Below are 14,595 nucleotides of genomic sequence, written 5' to 3'. Positions count from 1 at the left end.
TGACTATGGCTTGCTCATTGCTGTATTTCTGGTACCTAGTGTTAACCCCAAGAAAGAAAATACATACCAAGAAGGGTTCCTGGTGGCTAATTGGGCTCAAAAACAAACACATATCCCCTGGCCGGGTAGCTCAGTTGGTTGGAACATGATCCTAATACGCCAAGTTTGCAGGATGGATCCTGGTCTGGCCACTGCAATAGTCAGCTAGTGAGTGAATTCGTGGGTGGGTGGAAAAACAAATGTATGTTTCTCTCTCTCTCTATTAAATAAATAAACAAACAAATAAATATAGAAAGAAGGAAAGAAGAAGCACTGTCTCAAAGCCACAGATAGGGCCATCCAACTAAGGAGGGGAAAGGGGGAGTTCAGACTTTGTGGAAGAGAACTGAGTGATTCCTGGAGGTGGCAAGAGCTTAACTTACTTCAGGTGTGACTTTCTGAGTATGACTTTGTTACTCTGAAAATCAAATAAATGTGTCAGGATGCAATTTCTGAAAAATAAGGCCACAATACAATATACAGATGATGTATTATAGAATTGTACACCTGAAAACTATATAATTTCATTAATCAGTGTCACCTCAATAAATTCAATAAAAAATATAAGGCCCTGGCCGGTTGGCTCAGTGGTAGAGCGTTGGCCTGGCGTGCAAGAGTCCCGGGTTCGATTCCCAGCCAGGGCACACAGGAGAAGCGCCCATCTGCTTCTCCACCCCTCCCCCTCTCTTTCCTCTCTGTCTCTCTCTTCCCCTCCGGCAGCCAAGGCTCCACTGGAGCAGTGTGCCCAGGCGCTGTAGGATGGCTCTGTGGCCTCTGCTCCAGGCGCTAAAATGGCTCTGATTGCGGCAGAGCGACGCCCCAAGATGGGCAGAGCATCGCCCCCTGGTGGGCATGCCGAGTGGATCCCGGTCAGGTGCATGCGGGAGTCTGTCTGACTGCCTCCCCATTTCCAGCTTCGGGAAAAAAAAAAAAAAAAAAAAAAAAAAAAAAATATATATATATATATATATATATATATATATATATATATATATATAATAAGACAACCAAAATATTAAGGCAAGTGCCTGACCTGTGGTGGCGCAGTGGATAAAGTGTCGACCTGGAATGCTGAGGTCGCAGGTTCAAACTCTGGGTTTACCTGGTCAAGGCACATATGGGAGTTGATGCTTTCTGCCTCTTCCCGCTTCCCCCTCTCTCTCTTTCTCTCTGTCTTTCCTCTCTAAAATGAATAAATGAAATCTAAAAAAAAAAAAAAAAAAAAAAGGGAAGCAACCTTACCTTTCTAGGGCAATCCAGGTTTATAGCTATGATTGCCTCTCACTCTCAAAAGTTCTGGTTTTGTGTTTAGAGACATTATTGTCTCAGGGCTCCTCACACTGTATATTATTTTAAACTTTCAAAAGTATTGCTCCCATACCAAACTGGACTTAAAGTATAATCTCAAGTATAAAAATATAGATGTAAGTATATGTATAGAAACTATTATAATGAAATACAACAAAATACTATATATATCATATCATTCATAAATATGTATGTTGATATTTCTAAGTTATCTAAGAGATCATTTACAATTCTTTAATCCTGAAGTGGAGATAGTGGGAAATCTAACGAAACACCTAACATTAAAAATAAATAATTCCTTGACCTGGTCAGGTGGCTCAGTTAGTTGGAGCAGTGTCCTAATGTGCTGAGGTTACAGGTTTGATCCCCAGAAGGGGCACATGCAAGAATCAACCAATTAGTGCTTGGATGGATAGAATGGCAGGTTGATGTTTCTTTCTCTCTCATCGATAAATGAAATTTAAAAATCAATCAATCAATAAATCTTTTTAAAAATAAAATAATTCCTTAATATCAAATAGCCTGTGTACAAACTTCCAGTTGTCTCATGATCTTTCACAGTTAAAAAAAAAATCGGGATTCAAATAAGGTCCACACATTGTAGTCAATTAATACACCTTTTTTTTTTCCTAGAGAAAGAGGCAGACATGAAGGGAAAGAGATGAGAAACATCAACTTGTAATTGTGGCACCTTAGTTGTTCATTGATTGCATTCTCATATGTGCCTTGGTCAGGGGTCTCCAGCTGAGCCAGTGACCCTTTGCTCAAGCCAGTGACCTTTAGGCTCAAGCCAGCGCCTATGGAGTCATGTCTATGATCCCACACTCAAGCTCATGACCCTGTGCTCAAGCTGGTGAGCTTCAAACTGGAAACCTCAGCATTCCAGGTCGATGCTTTATCCACTCTGCCACTACAGGTCAGGCAAGAGGAACTATTTATTCAGTTCCCTATTGAACATTTTAGTGGGTTATAATTTCTTGCTATTATAGAGAATGCTGCAGTGAATATCCCTGGACATAGCCAAAATATGATTAAGTTTAAAAGAAGGCATATTCCATATATATATTTAAAGCATGTTTCGATGTGCATGAGTATGCACCCAGTGAAATGATTGGATTCTGTAGGAATTAGGAATGGAAAGAATAGAAGGAACAAAAGACAGTTTGAACAAAAGAGCCTGTATGTTTAAAGTGGTTTTTTGTTTGTTTGTTTGTTTGTTTTTTGTATTTTTCCGAAGCTGGAAATGGGGAGGCAGTCAGACAGACTCCTGCATGCGCCCGACCCGACCAGGATCCACCCGGCACACCCACCAGGGGGCGATGCTCTGCCCATCCGGGGCCTCGCTCTGTTGCAACCAGAGCCACTCTAGCGCCTGGGGCAGAGGCCAAGGAGTCATCCCCAGCGCCCGGGCCATCTTTTGCTCCAATGGAGCCTCAGCTGCGGGAGGGGAAGAGAGAGAGACAGAGAGGAAGGAGACAGGAAGGGGTGGAGAAGCAGATGGGCTCTTCTCCTATGTGCCCTGGCCGGGAATCGAACCCAGGACTCCCGTACGCCAGGCCGACGCTCTACTACTGAGCCAACCGGCCAGGGCCTAAAATGTTTTTTTTTTAAATGTCACTTATACAATAAAACCTTCCCAGAAGTTGCCTCTCAATATAGAAACAGTCACTTCATCTTCTGGCCCTCTCAGCTCCTTGTTCACATCTCAGTCACCAAGTTATTTCTTCCTGTCTCCTTGTATCCTGTCTATTTATCTTCATACCCTGCAACAAGAAGCCCAGTGTCTGACCCATAGAGAGTGTCCATTAAATCCTTTTGGGAATGAAGGAAGCTACTCCTCTGACCCCCGTTTTCCTGTATGGAAAATTAGGATGGTAAAGCAGACCCACCGTTTATGACCATCATGAGAAGTTACCGGAAAATATGACACTAAAAATGTTAACGATTCAAGGCCTATGTTCCCAACACTTTAAAGGCCTGCATTCAAACTGTCAGAGTTTGGAGTAAGAAAAGGTTTATTGGTTGAAAAGACACCAGCTCAAGAAGATGTGAGGCCTTAGGGCTTCCTCAAATCCATCTTTTTTTTTTTTTAAACAAGTTTTATTTTCTTTTATATTTTTACAGAGACGGAGAGAGAGTTAGAGAGAGGGATAGACAGGGACAGACAGACAGGAACGGAGAGATGAGAAGCATCAATCATTTAGTTTTTTGTTGCATGTTGTGACACCTTAGTTGTTCATTGATTGCTTTCTCATATGTGCCTTGACCGCGGGCCTTCAGCAGACCGAGTGACCCCTTGCTCGAGCTGGCGACCTCGGGGTCTCGAACCTGGGTCCTCCGCATCCCAGTCCAATGCTCTATCCACTGCGCCATCACCTGGTCAGGCAGTAGACAATTTCTTGCAGGGTTCCCTAGAAACAATGGGACAAAGGAAAATCTAGCAGAGCAGATTTTTGCTTGGATCCTCCCTGTCAAATGCACTTTGTTCAAACGTGCTAAGGTGAATATGTTAAAGTTCCCTTCCTGAAGCAGGTTTTTCTTTTTTTTTGAAGCTGGAAACGGGGAGAGACAGTCAGACAGACTCCCGCATGCGCCTGACCGGGATCCACTCGGCACGCCCACCAGGGGCGATGCTCTGCCCACCAGGGGGCGATGCTCTGCCCCTCCGGGGCGTTGCTTTATCGCGACCAGAGCCACTCCAGCGCCTGGGGCAGAGGCCAAGGAACCATCCCCAGCGCCCGGGACATCTTTGCTCCAATGGAACCTTGGCTGCGGGAGGGGAAGAGAGAGACAGAGAGGAAGGAGGGGGTGGGGGGGTGGAGAAGCAAATGGGCACTTCTCCTATGTGCCCTGGCCGGGAATCGAACCCGGGACCCCTGCACGCCAGGCCGACGCTCTACCGCTGAGCCAACCGGCCAGGGCAAAGCAGGTTTTTCTTTTCTTTTCTTTTTTTCTCTCTTTTTCTGAAGCTGGAAACGGGGAGAGACAGTCAGACAGACTCCCGCATGCGCCGGACCGGGATCCACCCGGCACGCCCACCAGGGGCGATGCTCTGCCCACCAGGGGGCGATGCTCTGCCCCTCCGGGCGTTGCTCTATCGCGACTAGAGCCACTCCAGCGCCTGGGGCAGAGGCCAAGGAGCCATCCCCAGCGCCCGGGCCATCCCTGCTCCAATGGAGCCCTGGCTGCGGGAGGGGAAGAGAGGGACAGAGAGGAAGGAGGGGGGGGTGGAGAAGCAAATGGGCGCTTCTCCTATGTACCCTGGCCGGGAATCGAACCCGGGTCCCCCGCACGCCAGGCCGACGCTCCACCGCTGAGCCAACCGGCCAGGGCCCAAAGCAGGTTTTTCTAACTGAATCTTTTTAGGCAGGCGAGTGGGGAGGGTGTAAAAACCCTTCCTGAGTTTGTTGGGCTTTCATTGTTTGAAATAATCTGCACGCCAGGGTGGCACATTCCAGGGAGAGGGTTTCCCAGCATTCACAGTTGAGAAGAGTTGCCCATGGTGGCATTGAGAATTCATTCAACATTCAGGAAGTGTTTACTGAGCATCTATTCTATATGTACCAGGCATTCATTGTTCTAGGTGTGGAGATACAGCAGTTTCAAAACAAAGTTCCTGCCTTCACAGACCTTAAGCAGATACATACAATAAACAAATAAAGTAATATTAAATGTGTCATAGTGCTTAAAAAATATAGAGAGGGCATCAGAGGTTGAGCCCTCTGGGAGGCATGCCCTGAGATGTTTAGCATGCTCAGTGTTGAAAAAGAAGGCTCTTGGATCACATCTGTGGAAGCAAGATTGGCAGAGGGAGAAATCAAACTGAAAGGCAGGTGTGATGACAGCCTCTGCCAATGCCATGGGAAATACAAAGCTAAAATGGCCCATCTTGCTTGACCAGGCGGTGGCGCAGTGGATAGAGTGTCAGACTGGGATGCCGAGGACCCAGGTTCGAGACCCTGAGCTCACCTGAGCTTGAATGCGGGCTTATCTGGTTTGAGCAAAAAGCTCACCAGCTTGGACCCAAGGTCACTGGCTCAAGCAAGGGATTACTCGGTCTGCTGAAGGCCTGTGGTCAAGGCACATATGAGAAAGCAATCAATGAACAACTAAGGTGTCGCAATGCACAACGACATTGGCCTCATCTCTCTCTGTTCCTGTCTGTCTATCCCTCTCTCTGACTCTCTCTGTGTCTTTAAAATAAATAAATAAAATAAAATAAAATAAAATGGCCCATCTTTATTGCCTCCTTTCTCCTGGGCCCCAATCAGTCCTTGCATGTGGGCTACCTAGGGAACATCATGACCTTAGGCAAATCCACTCTGTGGCTGAGGCTATCCTGAAAGAGACTGAGAACTAAAGGCCGTCTGCTGACTACACTCCCAACGGCTGGGGAACAAGTCCTTCATCAGAGAAGAGGATCTGGGCTGTACAACTCCATCACACGGGGTACAGAGAGAGGGAGAGGGTGCCAACGCACTCAGGAAGGGCCTCCCCTAGGAAGTCTAAACCTCACACCAGGTGAAGTGAAGGAAGGAGCCATGCAGATGCTGAGGGATAGCATTGAAAACAAAGGAAACAGCATAGGAGGGATAAATGATGATGAATGGAGACTCGACTAGGGAGGGTGAACACACAATATGGTGTACAGAGGTGTGTTGCAGAATTGGGCACCTGAAACCTGTATACTTATCTTAACTAGTGTCACTCCAATACAATTACATTATATATATAAGAAAGGGAACAGCAAATGCAAATGTCTAATAAGGGAGTGTTCTTGTCATGTTCAAGGAACAGCAAAGAAGTCAGCATGACTAGAGTGCAATCAATGATCAAGGGCAGAGGAGTCAGAAATGAGCCAGGGCCAGATAACGGTGTTGCCACCATTAGGAGGATAGTGGATTGTATATTTAGTGGAGGGTTGAAAACAAAAGTGACAAGATTTGGTTTGTGACTTAAAAAGATTACTCTGGTTGCTGCTATGTGGAGTAGGAGGACCTAGAATGAAGGTAGAGAAACCAATTAGGAGGCTACTCTGGTATTTCAGGCAAGAGATAATAATGGTGTTTTTTTGTTGTTTTGTTTTGTTTTTTTTAAGATTTTATTTATTCATTATAGAGAGGGGAGAGAGAGAGAGAGAGAAGGGGGAGGAGCAGAAAGCATCAACTCCCATATGTGCCTTGACCAGGCAAGCTCAGGGTTTTGAACCAGCAACCTCAGCGTTTCCAGGTTGACACTTTATCCACTGCGCCACCACAGGTCAGGCTTGTTTTGTTTTTAACAGATAATAGTGGTTGAGACTATGGAATGGTAGCGGTAGAAAAAGTTGTTTTAAACCAGAGTGCTTGCTTTTGCCCCACCTTCTTCACACCCACCCTTCTCCCCACCCCATTCAAGGACATTGGCAATATCTGGAGACATTTTTGGTTGTTACAAGTGGCAGATGCTATTAACATCTAGTGGGTAGAGGCCAGGGATGTTGCTAAGCATCCTAAAATAATACACAGGACAACCTGACCTGTGGTGGCACAGTGGACAAAGTGTTGATCTGGAAGTCTGAGGTTGCCCTGGGCTCGCCCTGTCAAGGCACATATGAGAAGTAACTACTATGAGTTGATACTTCCCATTCCTCCCCCCTCCTTTCTCTCTCTTTCTCCTCTCTTGAAAATCAATACATAAAATATTAAAAAAAATAATGCACAGGACAAGAACAAACCTCATGACAATGAGTTACCTGGTCCATAGCCCTGGCTGGGAAAATTTTTTTGAAAGGAGACAAGAGTTACTTGGACCAAAGTGTCCAAAGTGACGAAGTTAAGAAACTTTGATTTAGGAAGTGAAAACTATTAGATTTAGGATGCATTTTGAAAATAGAGTGAACAGGATTTGAGTTTGGATATGTGAAATGAGAAAAAAGAGAATCAAGAGTGATTCTAAGACTTTTGACCTGAGCAATAGAGTGACTGGTGGCACCTTCGACAAGATGGGAAACCCTGGGGGAAGAACAGATTCTGGGTGGGGACAGGTAATAAGTCAAGATTAAATCTGAGATGCTTATTGGATACCTGATGGTGATGTTACATGAACAATTGGCTGTTTAGGTCTGGAGTTCAGGGGAGATATCTGAGCTAGAGCTGTAAAGGTGGGGATCATCAAAAAAAAGTGGGACTTGGCCCTGGCCGGTTGGCTCAGCGGTAGAGCGTCGGCCTAGCGTGCGGAGGACCCGGGTTCGATTCCCGGCCAGGGCACACAGGAGAAGCGCCCATTTGCTTCTCCACCCCTCCGCCGCGCTTTCCTCACTGTCTCTCTCTTCCCCTCCCGCAGCCAAGGCTCCATTGGAGCAAAGATGGCCCGGGCGCTGGGGATGGCTCTGTGGCCTCTGCCCCAGGCGCTAGAGTGGCTCTGGTCGCAACATGGCGACGCCCAGGATGGGCAGAGCATCGCCCCCTGGTGGGCAGAGCATCGCCCCTGGTGGGCGTGCCGGGTGTATCCCTGTCGGGCGCATGCGGGAGTCTGTCTGACTGTCTCTCCCCGTTTCCAGCTTCAGAAAAATGAAAAAGAAAAGAAAAAAAAAAAAAGAAAAAAAAAAAAAGTGGGACTTTATTTATTTATTTATTTAAAAAATTTACTGATTGAGCCTGACCAGGCAGTGTTGCGGTGGATAGAGCATCAGACTGGGAAGTGGAGGATCCAGGTTTGAAACCCCGAGGTTCCCAGCTTGAGCACGGGCTCACCCGGCTTGAGCACGGGGTCTCGGGCTTGAATGTGGGATCACAGAAATGACCCCATGGTCGCTGGCTTGAAGCCCAAAGTCGCAGGCTTGAGCAAGGGGTCACTGGCTTCGTTGAAGCCCCCCACCTCATCAAGGCACATATGAGAAAGCAATCAATGAACAACTAAGGAGCCGCAATGAAGAACTGATGCTTCTCATCTCGCTCTTCCTAACTGTCTGTCCCTATCTGTCCTTCTCTCTGTCTCTCTCTCTGTCAAAAAAAAAAAATTAATTAATGATTGATTTTTTTTTTTTTTATGAGAGAGAGACAGAAACATTGATCTCTCCCCTTTATGTCCCCTGACCAGAGATCAAACCTGCAATATTTGTGTATCGAGACACTGCTCTAACCAAATGAGCTGTCTGGCCAGGGCAAGAAAGGTGGGATTTAAAATCAGTAGAGTGCAAGAGCTCACCTAAGAAGTGAATGAAGAGAGAGAAGAGAAGAGAACTGAGCACTGTGGGACTCCAGCATCTAGTAGAAGGACCAGGAGAGGAGGAGGAAGAGCTAGCAAGGGGGATGTTGAAGGAGCGGCAGGGAGGGCTGAGGACACCCAGGTGAGTGTGGTGTCCTGGAGACAAGGGAAGCAAGCACTTCAAGAAGCATGGCCAGCCTGACCAGGCGGTGGCGCAATGGATAGAGCGTTGGACTGGGATACGGAAGATCCAGGTTCGAAACCCCGAGGTCGCCAGTTTAAGCGCGGGCTCATCTGGTTTGGGCAAAGCTCACTAGCTTGGATCCAAGGTCGCTGGCTCAAGCAAAGAGTTACTCGGTCTGCTGAAGGCCCACAGTCAAGGCACATATAAGAAAGCAATCAATGAACAACTAAGGTGTCACAACGAAAAATGATGATTGATGCTTCTCATCTCTCTTCATTCCTGTCTGTCTGTCCCTATCTATCCCTCTCTCTGTATCTCTAAAAAAAATAAATAAATAAAAAACAAAAAACAAAAAGAAGCATGGCCAGCCTGACCAGGCAGTGGCACAGTGGATAGAGCGTCAGACTGGGATGCAGAACGACCCAGGTTCGAGACCCCAGGGTTGCCAGCTTGAGCGCGGGCTCATCTGGCTTGAGCAAAAAGCTCACTAGCATGGACCCAAGGTCACTGGCTCGAGCGGGGGGTTACTCAGTCTGCTGAAGGTCCGAGGTCATGGCACATATGAGAAAGCAATCAATGAACAACTACGGTGTCGCGACGAAAAACTGATGATTGATGCTTCTCATCTCTTTCCATTCCTGTCTGTCCCTATCTATCCCTCTATCTGACTCTCTCTGTCCCTGTAAAAAAATAAAATGAAATAAAATAAAATAAACAAAAGAAGCATGGCCAGATAGACGGTGTCAAACACTGCTGATAAGTTGCATGATACTGAAAATTGTATTGTGCAGCTTATCAGTGACCTTGACAAAAGTAGGTTCCATGGAGTGGGTTCAGGAGAGAGGTGGTAAGAAAGTGGAACTGAGGGCTATAGGCAATTCTCTCAATGGGTTGTGCTCTAAAAGGGGAGCAGGTAATCTGCCAGGGGTTAGAGGAAGCTATGGGGTAAAAAATGGAAAGATATTACAACATATTATATTTGTAGGCTGAATGAAAGCTCTAGTAGAGAGGGGGAAATGGTTGATGTGCCTCTCTTGTGTATTTACTGTGTCTCAGGAGCTGCATTAGGCACTTTATATGGATTACTTACTTTAACCTGTATACCAAACCAATGAGGTAGATAACAGTTATTCCCATTTCACAGAAGACAAAATTAAGGCATGGAGCCTGACCAGGCGGTAGCACAGTGGATAGAGCGTCGGACTGGGATGTGGAGGACCCAGGTTTGAGATCCCGAGGTCCCCAGCTTGAGCACGGGCTCATCTGGTTTGAGCAAAGTTCACCAGCTTGGGTCCAAAGTTGCTGGCTTGAGCAAGGGGTTACTCGGTCTGCTGAAGGCCCACGGTCAAGGCACACATGAGAAAGCAATCAATGAACAACTAAGGTGTCGCAATGAAAAACTGATGATTGATGCTTCTCATCTCTCTCCATTCCTGTCTGTCTGTCCCTATCTATCCCTCTCTCTGACTCTCTCTCTGTCCCTATTAAAATAAAAAATAAAGCCTGACCTGTGGTGGCGCAGTGGATAAAGCGTCGACCTGAAAATGCTGAGGTCGCCGGTTCAAAACCCTGGGCTTGCCTGGTCAAGGCACATATGGGAGTTGATGCTTCCAGCTCCTCCCCCCCTTCTCTCTCTCTCTCTGTCTCTCCCTCTCCTCTCTAAAATGAATAAATAAAAAAAAAAAAAAAAAAAAAAAAAAATAAAAATAAAAAATAAAAATAATTCCATGCAAGTACTCCATGGTCTTACCACTGGAAGGCCAGAGAATCAGAAGACTTGGATTCTAGTCTACATTCCCCACTTACCCTCTGGGTAGGGTTGCCAGATAAAATATTGAATGCAAGATTTGAGACAGCTATACTAAAAAATTACTCTTTTTATGAAATTCAAATTTAACTGGGGTGCTGTATGTTTATTTACTCAATCTGTCAACCTTCCAGCTGGGTGACCTTGGCCAAGCTGCATAATAACTCCTTGGAGCTTCAGTCTTTTTATCTATAAAATGGAGGAATTTGAGCTTTGCTGAGTGTCATGAGGATTAAATAAGTTCTTCATGTAAAGTGCTTCACCAGTAAATGACACATGGTAAGTGCCCAATAAATGAGCTAGTAAAATTCATAACATTTATTTTAATTTCCTTCTCTCCTAGAGCATTAAAATATAATCCATCAAATTAGATTTATGTACAGCTTCTCAGAAATGCATAACTTAAATGGTCAGTTCATGTGAGTCTGGGCCGCTGGCTGGCATGGTGAGCTGTAGAGAACCTGAGTCAGTCCTGGGCCCCAAAGAGAAGGTTAATGGAGGACACCCAAATCCTCATTCAGCTGCTCATTTCTCAGTTGGATCTTGGAGTTTCCCCCAGATCAGCAAACCAGTAAAAGAAGGATGTGATTCTTGCAGAAACCAGTAGGGTGTGTGTGTGTGTGCATTTTGGGCTAGAACTGAAACACTCCAGGATCTGGTTAAACAGCACCGGCTGCAGATTTCCCTTTTTATTCAGAGAACAATGGAGGGCCTAAGAAAGCCCTGGGGAGTGCGCTGGTCAAGGGGAAAGTTAGCGAGGCCCCAAAACCTCCAAGTAAATCAGCCTCTATAGAACCAGCCTCTATGGTTAGACTTGGACATATACTGTGGTAAAAAGAGACATTGTACATTGAAAGAAACCAAAAGCTGCCTGACCAGGCAGTGGTGCAGTGGATGGAGTGTCGGACTGGGATGTGGAGGACCCAGGTTTGAGGCCCCAAGGTCGCCAGCTTGAGTGCGGGCTCATCTGGTTTGAACAGGGCTCACCAGCCTGCGCCAAAGGTCGCTGGCTTAAGCAAGGGGTTACTCGGTCTGCTGTAGCCCCACAGTCAAGGCACATATAAGAAAGCAATCAATGAACTACTAAGGTGCCACAATAAAGAATTGATGCTAGCCTGACCTGTGGTGGCGCAGTGGATAAAGTGTCGACCTGGAAATGCTGAGGTCACCGGTTCGAAAACCTGGGCCTGCCTGGTCAAGGCACATATGGGAGTTGATGCTTCCAGCTCCTCCCTACCTTCTCTTTCTGTCTCTCCTCTCTCTCTCCCTCTCTGTCTCTCTCCCCCTTTCTCTCTCCTCTCTAAAATGAATAAATTTTAAAAAATTAAAAAAAAAAGAATTGATGCTTCTCATCTCTCTCCCTTCCTGTCTGTCTGTCCCTATCTGTCCCTCTCTGACTCTGTCAAAAAAAAAGAAAAGAAAGAAAGAAACCAAAAGCAAGAGACAGACCAAGAAAAGAACATTTGCAAATTGTATAACAAAGAATTTCAGAATGGATAAAGATGTCCCACCAATTATTAAACCAAAAGAAAAAAAAAGATGACAACTGTGAACAGACAAATCACGTAAGAAATACTAATGGCCAAAAAAATGTCCAATAAACATATGAGAAAGAGATGAATCTAGCAACAGGAAGATACAAATTGAAACAACACTGCAGGGAATGTCTACTTTATTTTCCTGTTTATTAAATAGTCATTGAGCATCTATTCTGTTCCAGGCATTGGCGTAAGAGCTTTCTAAACATTAACTCAGCATCTCATCTGTACAAAACTTGAGAAGTAGGAACAAATAATATTCCCATTTTACCTATAAAAAACTGTGGTTTAGAGAAGTTAGTAACTTGCTTGGAATTCACTCAGCTGGGAAGGGCGAAGCAGAGTTTGGACCAGATTTGTGAAGTTTCAAGTCCTTCCTTTCCCCACACTGGTTCTTCTAAAACTTCAGTCCAAGCAACATCTACTGCTTGAACATGGTACTTTGGAGGAGGTCCTGGAAGCTGTGAAGCAATCAAGCAATCAAGGAGGACTGGAAATGTAATAACAAACAAACAAAAACCTCAGAACACCAAGAGACCTTGGTATGGGCCTGGGAAGCAGTGTGCTTTGGCACAGTGTGGAAAGCGGGGGTTTGGGGACTGGAGGAGACGGGTGGGGGGGGGCAAGAATGGCCAGCTGGGGGGTGGGGAACCGGTTCACGGCCACATTCTAAGCAGAAGGGGTCTGGCTGCCCTGGAGGCTCACAGCTTTAGAGGCTGGAACCCAAGGAATTTGTTTGTCAAACAAAACTGCACGCTGAGTTGCAATTCCCATTTCTAAACTTTCCAGGCCGAAGTCCGCAACTCTCTCCCCCACACAATCTCACACCTGCTGGCAGCAGGGGCTCCAATGAAAGGACAAGTTCCACGAATTCTTGCCCCTTCCCCCACCTTTCACAAAGCCAAGCGCTGGGACAAAAGGCGCCTAGGGTCTGCGGCTCCTTCCTCCAGCTCCTGCCAGCTCCGGTGAGTGCCAGACAGCTGGAGCCGAGCTCCACTCTGCACCATTTACATTTTTTACAGCCTCCCCCTCCGCTCTCCCTCATGGCCAAGGCCAGAATCCTCATAGTTCCCTGGAGGTTGACGGTAGTTGCCCATGATACAGACAGCGACAGCCAGGGCAGCAGAAATACCCACCGCAGCAGGCCCTTTATCCAGAAGGTTACCACCCCCCAACCTGGCAGCAGCCTCTGAACGTCGCTTCCCTGTTCTTTGTGATTCTGATTCCAGGCCCCACGTGGTGGCAGCCCTGTAGGAAACTGGTCCCTATCTTTCGTGGATGGCTCCCTAACCCAGTGATAAATGCAGCAACTATTTACTGGGCACCTACTGTGTGCCAGGGACTGTGCTAAATGCCTTTGCATTTGTTTCCTCATGTTGTTCTCACGACCACCCCAGGTGAAGTAAGTATGAACTCCGTTTTCCAGATGAGGAGCAAGGTTCAGAGTGGAGAGGCTCGCCCCAGGCCTCAACACAGTCAACTGGCAATCAGCTGTCGGTAACAGTGCCTGGATGTGAACCCAGGTCTACCCCCCCAACCCCACTTTGAGAGTGAGTCTGAGGTTTGGCTAGGCAAGTCTTTCCTCAGACTTTCTTGCACAATTCCTCGGTGCCTGCTGTTGACCTGTTTACCAACTGGCTCCAAAATTGGACAGGCCATCATCATCCTGACCTCTGAGGTCCTCAGGACTGGCCCCACCTGGGCTCGCCATGCCCTCCTTGGTGGCCTGCTGCAGAAACCTGCATTTTGTTTCAAATACCAATACAGCAGGGCAGCCCAGGAAAAGGGACAGTTATTCTTGCGAGGGATAGTTATTCCTGTGAGAAGCTCTGTTCAGATTCAGGCCTGGCTCACATTTGCTGCTCCCTGACCCTCTTCCATCCCTTGCAGGCCCTGGCCCCGTGGACTGAACTGGCTTCAAACAAAACGAGTGCTGGCTGAGTCTTACCGTCATGCTCCACTTCTACTGATAGCCTCCCAAAGCGCTCCCAACTCCCTAGATTATGAGCCAGCACATCAAAAGGCACCCTGTGGAGAAGAGAGAAAACTCTGTGCCCTGACCACCTCTGGCTTTAGATAGAAAAGCCAGACACAGCCATGGAGATGGTCACAGTTCCAGCCAGCCCTTGACCTCAAAGGGTCCGGTGGATCCCTTCCCTTCAAGGGCTCAGAAGCCACTTCAATCACAAGAATTCCACGCATGTGCCCAGCCAATGACAATACAAAGTGTTTCTTTTGTTTATTTACCAAAACACAAAAATAAAGACATAAATATATAGTTATTTACATATTATATTCTTTGACTAAGCCATTTCACCTTGTGAATCTTCCAGAAATGTTTTCATGTGTGCAAATATGCCTCCTGCACGTCCTTGTTTGTAATAGTGAAAAACTGGAAACAGCCTGAGTGTCCAGCTGTGAGAGATTGCTTAGACATTATTGTACATCCCTACAATAAAATATTCTGCAGCTGCTAAAAGGTGTGAAGTAATTTTATATGTACTGACAAGGAAAGAAGTCTGTAGCATATT

This window comes from Saccopteryx leptura, chromosome 6, assembly GCF_036850995.1.
Source record: "Saccopteryx leptura isolate mSacLep1 chromosome 6, mSacLep1_pri_phased_curated, whole genome shotgun sequence".
NCBI lineage: Eukaryota > Metazoa > Chordata > Mammalia > Chiroptera > Emballonuridae > Saccopteryx > Saccopteryx leptura.
Note: the sequence above shows the minus strand (reverse complement) of the source record.